Raw genomic sequence first — 13,491 nt, forward strand, 5'->3', positions numbered from 1 at the left:
ACTTGTGAGGAGATCATCAAAACACCAAAAGGCATAAGCTCTTATCAATTTCCCCCTTTTTGATGATTACACACAAATATTCCTCACACTGAGTGTATTCATTCACTTCCCTGTCAGCAGTCCCAGTAACAAGGATCTGGTTCCTTGTTAAATTAATAAGTTTGTTAAATCATCAAAACTTCATATCAACTTCGAACTAATTTCTCATATCTGCTTCGAACTAACAATTATCTTATCTAGAAGCTTATAATGAATCTTGCTCAAAAATCTTTTTCTAAAACATATCTTGCTATGAGACTATGCTTAAATCTATGAGATGAAACTCAAATCATTCTTTCTATAATCATATGCTAAAATCTTGGTCTAAGACATTTTCAAATAATGAGAAATTTTCTAGAGCATGCATAACTTATGCAATCTCATAATAGCTTTCATAATAACATACAAACTCTAAAATCATGCTTTGAAATCTAAGGTTCATGAATCATAAGTAACATCATATCAATAACTCATAAGAATGACCATGAAAAATCCTACCAAGTATAAAAAGAAAGTAGAATAGTCAAGAATCCATAATCATGAATAAATAATTCAAGAAATCATGCAATTTTGGTCATAAATGTGATGAATTCGAAAGTGGGTTGGGTAAGCCTAACTATGAAACTAATTAAGTTCATGAAAATTGAGAAATCTTGAACATGAGGATGAAGTATTCCTCATTGAAGTCCTACATACCTCAGTAAGGAAGCTTGATGGAGAATCATGGAAGATGAACCCTAGCCTTGATGTTTCTTGAAGTTCTTGAACTAGAATTCTAGGAGTGAATGAGAGGATTTAATTATGAAAAACTGATTTTATACACGTTTAGGGCTATTTAGATGACTCCCTAATGGTTTTTAGGACAAAAATACCCTTAAAAAAATTAAAAATAAGAGCTGGAAGACGGAATTTTATTTTAGCGGATAGTTAGGTCCGTATTCACTCCGTATCGCAGAGCCATCGTGGAGCTTCTGCCAGGTTAGAGCGTCTCTAGTAAATGAGTCATAACTTTTTACTCCAAACTCAGATTGATGCAAACTTGACGGCGTTGGAAAGAATACCCACAGAACTTTAATTGAATAGGTTATGGGTAGCCTAACTCTTAATATTCTAAGAGATATGGTTGTTTGAAGTTGACCCTTGTATAGACTTATGCGAAAACTTAGCCGATAGAAATGCTTTGAAGTTGACTTGGTGTTAGAGGTCCCTTATGACCCTAAATCACTTCCGATACCCTTTCTACATTTTTTAAAGAACCTTAAAATACATGAGCAAGTAGGACATCACCCGGTTCAAGCTTATATACTTACGACGAACGATTCAGATTCTAAGAGTAGTTGTGAGGTGGTACAAAAGGCCACCCTAAAATAGGGTCATTCGTGCAAATGGCCATTGAGCGTCAAGCGTGCTTGAAGCCCATAGTAGGTGTGCCTCGAGAATATGTTTTGTGATGAAAAGAAAGCCTTTGGGAATGTGCTTTCTCTGATCCATTCATTGTCAACTGTACAGATGTTTTGTTTTCTCTGATCAGAACAAATAGGCAATAATGGAGGTGCTTTTTAAATTAAGTAAAACTGTATTTTATTATATAACTCTATACAGATCTGCTTTCACACACCCAACTGGCATTGACTTAGTTTTTAATATCATCAAAAACTAATTGATTAAAGGATGTTTCTATAAATGCAAAAGAGTGGAGGAAGTATTCATGTAACTCTTATACCTCATCTAACTAGACAATAATAGTTATTTCAATGCCATTTCCTTTTTGAAATTCAAAGAAATTCATTTTTCTACTATAGGAAAAGGAGAAGTAATAAAGGGTGGGAGAATTTGTCTACTCCTTCAAGAATAATTTTGTTTCAATTCCTTTCCATATTGACTTCATGGCAGCTTATAGTGCTGTAATTTCTCTTCTTCGAACTCTTGATGAACGAAATATTCCAGAACTCGTTCATGGTCACACTGCTGAAACGCTCGATTCTCTTCATGCTACAGCTGAATATTTTCAACATGTCCTTGAAAATGCTAGCAAGAGTAGATTTGACACTGAAAAGATCAAATCTTTGGAGGAAAAAATAAGAGTTGCTGCTAGTTATGCAGAAGACGTTGTTGAGATGAAAATTTCTCAAATCATCAAAGTCTCGAGGTGGACATCTGGAATTCTACAACACCGGGATTTGCTACCAGTGGTTAAGAAAATGGATGTAACAAAGAAACAAGTGATGGAGATTGTTTCTCATGATGCTGATCAACTTCTTGAATTATCTGGGGATTCCTTGATTGGCACTCCTTCTACAAGCAACCCAGTGCTGTCAGATCAGTCGGGAGATGATGTCGTGCATGGAATTGATGATGACTTGAAGATAATAATTAAAAGATTGATAGGACCACCGTCGGATCTTGACATTGTCACAGTATCAGGCATGGGTGGCATAGGCAAAACTACACTAGCTAGAAAAGCTTATGATCATCTTCCAATCAGGTATCACTTTGACATTCTTGCTTGGGTTACAATATCTCAAGAATTTCGATATAAAAATGTATTGTTAGAAGCTTTACATTGCATTTCAAAGCAAACTGATGATAGTTTCAATGCTAATGATTATGATAAGATGGATGACTCTGACTTAGCAGGCCTATTGAAGAAAGAGTTAATTGGTCGTAGATACCTTGTTGTTGTTGATGATATTTGGAGTACGGATGTTTGGGATAGCGTAAGAGGAATATTTCCTGATTTTAAAAATAGGAGTAGAGTCTTATTGACTACTAGGGAAACTGAGGTAGCAGTGTATGCAAATACTTGTAGCCCCCATGAGATGAACCTTTTGAGTGCAGAAAATGGTTGGAGGTTACTTTGTGATAAGGTGTTTGGACCAAAATATGATCATCCTCCTGAATTGGAAGAAATTGGAAAGGAAATAGTAGAAAAATGCCAAGGACTACCTTTAACAATTTCGGTGATTGCGGGACATCTCTCGAAAGTGGCCAGGACGTTAGAAGGTTGGAAGGATATTGCCCGAACCTTAAGTGAAATCATTGCTAGTCATCCAGATAAATGCTTACAAGTGCTCGGTTTGAGTTACCACCACTTGCCTTATCACCTCAAACCATGCTTTCTATCCATGAGTAGTTTCCGAGAGGATTTTCAGGTTGAGACTTGGAGATTGATCCAATTATGGATCGCAGAAGGTTTCATAAGGAGTTCCGAAAATTGTAAACGTTTGGAGGAAGTGGGAATGGATTATTTGGAGGACCTAATTAGCCGGAACTTGATAATAGTCAGTAAAAGGAGATTGAATGGTGAGATAAAAACATGTGGAATACATGATCTACTGCGTGAGTTCTGTTTGATAGAAGCTGAAATGACAAAGCATATTCATGTTGAGAGAACTTACCCTACTCTTCCAACACAAATGCATAATGTTTTTCGCTTCAGTTTTCAAACCGAATCTTATTCAGTCGATGACTATTATAAGCTATTACCCCCTGTTGCCAGATCTATCTACTTATTTTCTCGATTAAATTTACCTCTTGAACCCCGTATTAAGTTTTTCAGGAGATTGCCCATCCACCGTTGTGATCCTATAATACAAGAATTTTTCTCTCGCTTCAAACTTATCAGGGTATTGGCCATCTTCAATGAAGATATAATGTTTAAGTCTTTTCCACTAGTGATTAAAAAGTTGTTTCATTTGAGATATCTCCAAGTTCGATTTCATGGAGATATTCCTGAATCAATCTCAAAGCTTCAGAATTTGCAAACTCTAATTTGTGGTAGTTATCCTTACAATATAACTTTACCTAGGAAGATTTGGATGATGAAGAACTTGAGATGTATACGTCTGGAGGGACCTTCTAATTTACCGAGTCCTAGAGCAGAAAGTCTTGTGACAGGGTTGCCAAATCTAGAGGAATTTTCTATTCTTTGTTACAATAGTTGTACAAATGAAGTCTTTTCTGGCATTCCCAATTTAAAGAGATTGATCATTCAAGCACCTTTTAACGTAGAAGAGTTTACCCACCAGCTATTGGATATGTCCAGATTGACAAAACTCGAAGCATTCAAGCTGTACGAGTCACCTTTTTTGGGAGACTCCATCCAGAGATTTGGTTTTCCAACATCACTTAGGAGGTTGTCTTTAACTCGGTGTTGTTATTTTTATTGGGCAGACATAACATCAACTCTTATCATGTTGCCAAATCTTGAAGAGTTCAAACTTAAACGTTCTCGATCCTTGAGTCATGAATGGATACTGAGCGATAAAGACGAATTCAAAAGCTTGAAGTTATTGTTACTGAGTGGTGGAGGACTTTGGTGTTGGGAAGCTAGCAGTGATAACTTCCCAAATCTCAAACGCCTTGTTCTGAAGAATTGCTGGTTCCTGCAAAAAATTCCAGTAGATTTTGGGGAAATTTGTACTTTGGAATCAATTGAGTTACATGATTGCAGCACTACCGCTGAGGATTCTGCAAGAGAGATTGTACAAGAACAAGAGGACATGGGAAATAATATCCTTAATGTCTACATTCATAACAGTCGCAGTAAGTTTTAATTCCCTCGAAAAAGTTCTTGGATTCTTCACATTATTAATTACCTCATATTTATAATTTTTCCTCTTCGAAATTAAGATGATGACTTCTATCTGTTTCTTTAATATGCAGGGAATTGAACCTTATTTCGAGGGACCATCTAATATCATCTTCCAAATGCAGAACCTTTTAGTTTATATTTTGAAAAGTGAAATCATAATTCGGTTTTATATTCTGATTGGTTGGTTAAATTCATGTTTTAGGAATAAGCATGTTTAATACATATCTCGCCCTTTCTTTGTTTTGTAAAAAGGCAACTATATGATGTATTGTAATACCTATTTTGTATGATGTGATGGTTCGAAATGAATAAGGTTTTATTGCATTGCCTATGGAGTATAAGAATCGAAGTTTCACACTTCGAATCTGTTTTCCTCTGTTCAAGTATATCTTACAATTAAAATTTCTGGGAATAGACTATACTTCAGTTTGGTTCATTCTTGCTTGATAAAGCGAATTTCATTTGCCTGCATTATTCTTTTGTTTTTTTCGATGTCAAAGATATTTTCAGTCACTCTTTTGTTACTTAAAATGCTGAAGTGGAAAATTAAAGCCCATCTATTTGAGGGGAAAAAATTAAAGATCACCCCAAAATAGGAGTATTTGTGCAAATGACCCATAAAGAAATTTTACCTCGACCATTGAGCGTTAGGCATGCTTGAAGACCATAGTAGGTGAGCCTCAAGATGTTTTGTGATGAAAAGTGCCTTTGGGGATGCTTTTTATTTTTTTATCAGTATGAACAATAATTGATGCTTTTTAAACTAAGTAAAACTTGTCCATATGAGAAGAAAGAAAACAATAATCAAATGAAAATGGATGGGAGAAAATTGTATTACTATATTATATAACTGGCATTGACTTAGTTTATTTTAGTAAGTCAATTAATTTATTGATACTTTAACACTAACATGGTGTTGGAAATTAATTAAAGGGTGTTATACAACAGGTAAATATTATTGGTTCTTTTAAAGTAAAAAAAAGAAGTGTCTATGGGAAGAAAGAAAAGATTAATCAAATGAAAATGGATGGGATATGATAATTCTAATTACAATTGTAACAGACATAGATTTGCTGTTATGTACACTATACCCAAAGGTGTCTACATTCATTGTGTAACATGGATCGCAGAAGGTTTCATAAGGACTTCCGAAAATGGTAAAAGTTTGGAGGAAGTTGCAATAAATTATTTGGAGGACCTAATTAGCAGGAACTTGATACAGGCTAGAAAAAGGAGATTCAATGGTGAGATAAAAGCATGTGGAATACATGATCTACTGCGTCAGTTCTGTTTGATAAAATCTGAAATGACAAAGCATATGCATGTTGAGAGAACTCATCCTACTCTTCCAACACAAAAGCATAATGTTCATCGCTTCAGTTTTCAAACTGAATTTTATTCAGCTGATGATTGTTATAATCTATTACCCCTGTTGCCAGATCTATCTACTTATTTTCTCGATTGAATCTACCAGTTGATCCCCGTATTAAGTTTTTGAGGATATTGCCTATCTACCGTTGTGATCCTATAATACATGATTTTTTCTCTCGCTTCCACCTTTTCAGGTTATTGGTCATCTTCAATACAAGTTCATGGTTCTCATCATTTCCACTTGTGATTACAAAGTTGTTTCATTTGAGATATCTCCAAATTCGATTTGATGGAAATATTCCTAAATCAATCGCAGAGCTTCAGAATTTGCAAACTCTAATTTGTAGTGGTTATTCTCCCTATGTAAATTTACCTGGGAAGATATGGATGATGAAGAACATGAGGAATATAAGTCCAGACTGGAAAGCCACTAATTTACCAAGTCCTAGAGGAGAAAGTTCTCTAAATCTAGAGGATTTTTTTGGTCTTTGTTACACGAGTTGTACAAAAGAAGTCTTTTCTGGCATTCCCAATCAAAAGAAATTGATCATTCATCTGCCTTTTCTCCTATACAAGAATTGTCCAAATTATTGTCCCACTGAACTCATGGATATGTCCAGCTTGAGAAAACTCGAAGCATTCAAGTTTTACAACTGGAGATATTATTGGCCTATGGATATATCCCTCAAGAGTCATGTTTTTCCAACATCACTTAAGAGGTTGAGTTTAACAAAGTGCAATAAAAAAATTTTGGGCAGACATATCGTCAACTGTTATGATGTTGCCAAATCTTGAAGAGCTCAAACTTAAATATTGTATAATCATTGATGATGTATGGAGATTGAGTGACGAGGAAGAGTTTAAAAGCTTGAAGTTGTTGTTACTGAGCAAACTAAATCTTAAGCATTGGGAAGCTAGCAATTGTAACTTCCCAAATCTAAATAGCCTTGTTATGAAGAATTGCGCCGACCTGCAAGAAATTCCAGCAGATTTTGGGGAAATTGCTACTTTGGAATCAATTGAGTTGCACGATTGCAGCGTTACCACTGAGGACTCTGCCAGAAAAATAGTACAAGAACAAGATGAAATGGGAAATAATCCCCTTAATCTCTACATAGATAAAAGTTACTGTAAGTTTTACATTATTGATTCTCTCATCTTTGTTAAATCGTACTTCCTTGAATTTAAGATGATGATTTCTACTTGTTATCTTTCAGATGCAGAGGATTGAAGCTTATTTTGCAGGACCATCTAATGCGTGCTATCTTCCGAATGCAGATCCTTTTAGTTCATATAGAAGTTAGAAAGACCTGTTACTTCCAAACAGAAACAAACCTGTTCTGAACAGGTGTTTTTGCACCATTTCAACTCAGAATTTCGGCAATAAATAGAGAGGTTTACCCTCATTTTCTGTATCGGATTCTGAACCTTTTCTGCATATTTTTTTACAAACACAAATCGAGCCTTTGTCTGATTTGTGACTGCTTTTGAGGTCGACGAAGTTGTAGGTGTTTGAGGTACTGCTACTCCTGCAACAGGTCCATCACCTAAATGAGCGTATTTAATTCCTTATGGATACCCAATGAATTCTGTGGTTTTGATTTATTTATTTTTTTGGCATAATACATAAATTTGATTCTTAACTTGGCTTCAAATTATAACTTTGACCTTTAGCTTTGTCACTGCACAAGTAGGCACTTTAACTATCCAAAACTTAAACAAAAAAAACACTTGAATCTTATATGGCAAAATGCGTGAAATACACCCAAATTAGGCGCGTCAGAGATAAAATTTGAGGGCCCCAACAGTAAAAAAAAATATTGAAAAGACTATTAAATCCTTAATCAATCCTTTTAAATATATATTTTAATTTTTTTAATTAAATTTCACTTTATTCTCTTTCTAATTTTTTCAATATTTTCCCTTTTTTTTTCTGGCATTATTTGTTGTTCATTGCAAATATTTGTTGTTCATTGCAAAATGCACAAATTGCAAGTGCCATTTAATTATTTTTTGTTATTGTGAAAAAAAAGGTATAATAAAGTTTTTTTTTATTTTTCCCTATATCTATTGTAAGCAAGATAGGGTAAGTATACACTTGTAAAAATCGAACACAATCTAAGTCCGAAGTCTCTCAATCAACGACTCGAATCCACAGTTACGTGACTCCTTACATTTTGATTAGGTATCAGATTGCTACTCAAACTTGACAAAATCTTTGAAAAGTTCATTTAGACATTTTATCAAACAATTTAAGTGCACTATTTTATTTAATAATTTTTAGCACTCTTATGTTTATTTTTTAGCCTCCGAAAATTCGTAATTGTAATTTGCTACTCACTATGACAATCATAACACACAAAACATCCTCTCTTTTTTTTCATCAAGTATTTGACAACCTATAGCACAAATATACTTCAAACTAAAGAAAGGAGAAAAAGTTAATTGATTTTCATGTCTTCCTATATCTATGGGCTGCTCTGAAATAATTTTGCAACAAAAACGTTAGCTTCCTCTAGTGATTCCCATATTGGCTTGAACATCTGATCAACAATATGCAATTCTTGTTTGTAAAGTGTTGAACCTTGATACCTTGACTAAATTAAGGAAGAAGAATAGGTAATCGTTCAAGTATATGAATTTTCTGCACATATTTTGAACAATTTTTTCTTTGATTTGAATATAAGGGGCATGCATTTTAGAAATTTAGATTAGGTTTTTTTTTTTAGAAGAAAGAGGACAAGAGCGTAGGAAATTTTTTTCCCAAAAATGAATTTGTTTTCTTTTTCACCTTATTCTATATTATAATTTATTTTTATTATTTTAAAATCTAGGTGTATTTATTTTAGTTAGTTGGCGGCAACTGAGTGGTTCACTTATCCATGTCAGAACATTTATATATCACGTGTTTTGTCTGAAATATTAGAGTGTTTTTTTGTTTAAATTTTGAATAGTTAAAGCGTCTCTTTGTATACTATCAAAGTTAGAGGACAAAGTTATAATTTGAAACCAAGTTAAAAGTCATATATATGTATTATGCCTTTTTTTTCCTAAATAAAAGTTTATGTTTTCCGGTCTATGAAATTTTTCTGGTTTACAGCTGTGAATACAGTGTATTAACATAATTGACAACTGTATAGATGCTTTAAATTAAGTAAAAAACTGTCCATCAAAAGAAAGAAAACATTAATCAAATGATAGTTATTATTCCTCCGTCCCATTTTATATGACAACATTTGATCGGGCATGAAGTTTAAGAAATAAATGAAGATTTTGAAATGTTTATCAAATTGTCCTTTAAAAAGTAGACTCACTTTTCTCTCTCCTCATAAATGTATTGGAGTACTATTTTTAAGATTAAGTGAGACCAACAAGGATAAAAGAGAAATTGTACCTTTAAATACTTCTCATATAAGGAAATGTGACATTATTTTTGAGACTGATCAAAAAGAAAATGGTGCCACATAAAATGGGACAGAGGGAGTGATATTATAACTTGACACAGATGTGCTTTCACACACCCAACTGTCAATGACTTAGTTTTTTTAGTAAGTCGAATTATTTATTAATAAAATAAACACCAACATGGTGTTGGAAGCTAATTAAAGGGTCTTATAAATACAAAAGAGTATTTGATATTTTAAATTACATCCTCTCTTTTCCTTCAATAATTATTTGTTCCAATTCCTCTCTCCATATTGACTTAATGGTAGCTTATAGTGCTGTAGTTTCACTTCTTCAAACTATTGATCAACGAAATCCATAACTCTTTCATGATCACACTGTACAAACACTCGATTTTATTCATGCTACTGCTGAATATTTTCAACAAGTCCTTGAAAAAATTAGGAAGAATAGTAGATTTGACCATGAAAAGATCAAATCTTTGGAGGAAAAAATTAGAGTTGCTGCTAGTGATGCAGAAGATGTTGTTGAACTGAAAATTCGTCAAATCATCAAAGAATCAAGTTGGACATTTGGAATTTTACAACACCAGGATTTGCTCCCTCTTGTTGAAAAAATGGATGCAACAAAGAAACAGGTGACAGAGATTCTTTCTCATGATAATGATGCTGATCAAATTCTTGAAGTATCGAGGGATTCCTTGATTGACACTCCTTCTACAAGTTATCCAATGATGTCAGATCAGTCAAAAGATGATATCGTGCACGGACTTGATGATGACTTGGAGATAATAATTAAAAGATTGACAGGACCACCATCGGATCTAGACATTGTCACAATAACAGGCATGGGTGGAATTGGCAAAACAACACTCGCTAGAAAAGCTTATGATCAACTTCAAATCAGGTATCATCACTTTGATATTCTTGCTTGGGTTACAATATCTCAAGAATTTAGAGGTAGAAATGTATTGTTAGAAGCTTTACGTTGCATATCAAAGCTAACAGATTTTAACGCAAGCGATTATGATAAGATGGATGACAATGAGTTAGCTGACCTGGTGCAAAAGAAGCTAAAGGGTCGAAGATACCTTGTTGTTGTTGATGATATTTGGAGTAGGGATGTTTGGGATAGTATAAGAGGAATATTTCCTAATTACAACAATGGAAGTCGAATCTTATTGACTACTAGGGAAACTGAGGTAGCGATGTATGCAAATGCCAGTAGCCCTCATGAGATGAAACTCTTGAATTTAGATAACAGTTGGAAGTTACTTTGTGATAAGGTGTTTAGACAAAAATATGGTCATCCTCCTGAGTTGGAAGAAGTTGGAAAGGAAATAGTTGAAAAATGCCAAGGATTACCCTTGACAATTTCAGTGATTGCGGGACATCTTTCTAATATCCCCATGACATTAGGAGTTTGGAAGGATACTGCACGAACCTTAAGTGAAATTATTGCTAGTCATCCAGATAAATGCTTAGGAGTGCTTGGTTTGAGTTACCATCACTTGCCTAATCGCCTCAAACCTTGCTTTCTTTCTATGAGTAATTTCCCAGAGGATTTTCAGGTTGAGACATGGAGATTGATCCAATTATGGATTGCAGAAGGTTTCATAGGGACTTTTGGAAGTGATAAAAGTTTGGAGGAAGTGGCGGTAGATTATTTGAAGGATCTTATTAGCAGGAACTTGATACAAGCTGGAACAAGGAGATTCAATGGTGAGATAAAAGCATGTGGAGTACATGATATACTGCGTGAGTTCTGTTTGAAAGAAGTTGAAATGACAAAACATATGTATGTTGAGAGAACATACCCCACTCTTCCAGCACTAAAGCATAATGTTCGTCGCTTCAGTTTTCAAACCTTATCTTGTTCAGTTGATGACTGTTGTAAGCTATTGCCCCCTATAGCCAGATCAATCTACTTATTTTCTCACTTGGATCCTATAATACATGAATATTTCTCTCGTTTCAACCTTCTCAGGGTATTGGTCATCTTCCAAATAGATATAGATCCAAATGTAGAGTTGTCATCATTTCCACTCGTGATTACAAAGTTATTTCATTTAAGATATCTCCAATTCCCATTTCACTTTAATATTCCTGAATCAATCTCAGAGCTTCAGAATTTGCAAACTCTAATTTGTAGCGGTTTTCCTTCCGATATAACTTTACCTGTGAAGATATGGACGATGAAAAACTTGAGGTATATACGTCTGGGCGGATCCACTTATTTACCCATTCGTATAGGAGAAAGTACTCTCAATTATCTAGAGGAATTTTCTGGTCTTTGTAGCACGAGTTGTACAAATGAAGTCCTTTCTGGCATTCCCAATCTAAAGAGATTGATCATTCAAGTACCTTTACTCTGTAACGACTACTCGCCCAACAGACTCGTGGATATGTCCAGCTTGAGAAAACTCGAAGCATTCAAGTGTATTTGCTGGATACAGTCTTCTGTAGACACCATCAATAGTTCTGCTATTCCAACATCACTTGAGGATTTTGTTTTTCCAGCATCACTTAAGAGATTGAGTTTAAACGGTTGTAGTAATTTTATTTGGGAAGACATATCATCAACTGTTATGATGTTACCAAATCTTGAAGAGCTGAAGCTTAAAGATTGTCAAGCCGATGATGATGTATGGATATTGACTGATCAAGACGAATTCAAAAGCTTAAAGTTGTTGTTACTGAGCAGCCTAAATATTGACCGTTGGAAAGCAAGCAGTGATAACTTCCCAAATTTAAAACGCCTTGTTCTGAAGTATTGCAACTACCAGCTAAGAATTCCAACAGATTTTGGGAAAATTGCTACTTTGGAATCAATTGAGTTACATGGTTGCTACCCTACTGCTGAGGATTCTGTTAGAGCGATTGAACAAGAATAAGAGGACATGGGAAATAATTTCCTTAAGGTCTACATCCGTGATAGTCGCTGTAAGTACTAAATAAATTCTTCGATTCTTTCATCTTTGTTAAATCTTACTTTGAAATTAAGTTGATGGCTTCTACTTTTTATCTTGCATATGCAGGGAATTTATTGAATTACTAATAGAAGCCAACTAAGAATCTTCTAGAATCAGTTAGTTTGTTATAAAGTTGGTTAGAGGCTATTGATGCAGTAAAGGATATAACACGTGATTAATGTGAAGTTAGTTAGAGTCTGAGTCAGCACAAGTGTTATCTATATAAAGAGATAAAAGTGTATTAGATAGGGTAGTAGAAAAAGCTTAGATTCTAGAGCTATATTGTAATGGAGCTCCTACAATTTCAATCAATGAAGTTTTATGTTTTTACTGCTTTGTAGAGTTTAGAAAATTTATAGAATTGAAGCTTATTTTGAGGGACTATATATCTGCAGATATTTTTCTTTAGCATAATATTTTATTCATGTTCTCTTTTAGAAAGTAGTAAGGGAAAAATGCATCTTGTAAAGGATCACACCTTTTTAAGAGCATAAAGGCATATAGCTTTTGAGACGCCATGACTCCACGTTGTCAAAATTTCCATCACATATGCATATAAATGAATGTCGCCATTTCAAATTATGTGACATACCTCGTATCGACATGAAATTTAAGAAATATTACTTGATTCTGGAATACGTGACATCACCTGTGTGAAGCTTTTGCCATCTGAAAATAAAGACAAATTTAGCATATTTTAATAACAGCAAGAATACATTAGATCACAAGACTATAAACAAATAGTAAATATGTACTATCTCATATAATTAGGAGCATATTTAATCATTTTGCTCATTAAAAATGATGTTACATAAAATGAAATGAAGGAACGGGTAATATGTGGCCTTTCGAGGTAGCATATAACTTTTTTTTTCTTATTTAAATTCTTTTTTCTGAGTGAGAATCACTTTATTCCTAGTATATATACCGTACCCTCTTTCTTAATTTGTCCTATTATTTCACCTTTTGTACTTTGTAATAAATTTAAAGTACGATTTGCATGGACCTTATTGCAACAAAATGTCCACGAAGAACTATTCAGTATCTAGAACCAACTAGCTAGTACGGCTTAATAAGATTTGCGTAAAAAAAAAGAGAGGAATATATCGTT

The 13,491-nt window shown here is 34.1% G+C and overlaps 1 protein-coding gene and 2 pseudogenes across 1 annotated transcript in view; 2 read left to right on the forward strand and 1 right to left on the reverse strand.

Annotated features, from left to right (window-relative positions):
- The window catches only part of LOC125819013 (uncharacterized), a 513,298-nt gene that overhangs the window by 54,660 nt on the left and 445,147 nt on the right, over positions 1–13,491 (reverse strand). The gene's annotated exons all lie outside the window — the stretch shown is intronic.
- LOC125818904 (putative late blight resistance protein homolog R1A-3) lies at positions 1,926–7,235 on the forward strand (annotated as a pseudogene).
- On the forward strand, positions 9,711–12,466 carry LOC125818905 (putative late blight resistance protein homolog R1B-17; annotated as a pseudogene).

Source organism: Solanum verrucosum, unplaced genomic scaffold (assembly GCF_900185275.1).
Source record: "Solanum verrucosum unplaced genomic scaffold, falcon-dt-bn FXZP01000252.1, whole genome shotgun sequence".
Taxonomy (NCBI): Eukaryota; Viridiplantae; Streptophyta; class Magnoliopsida; order Solanales; family Solanaceae; genus Solanum; species Solanum verrucosum.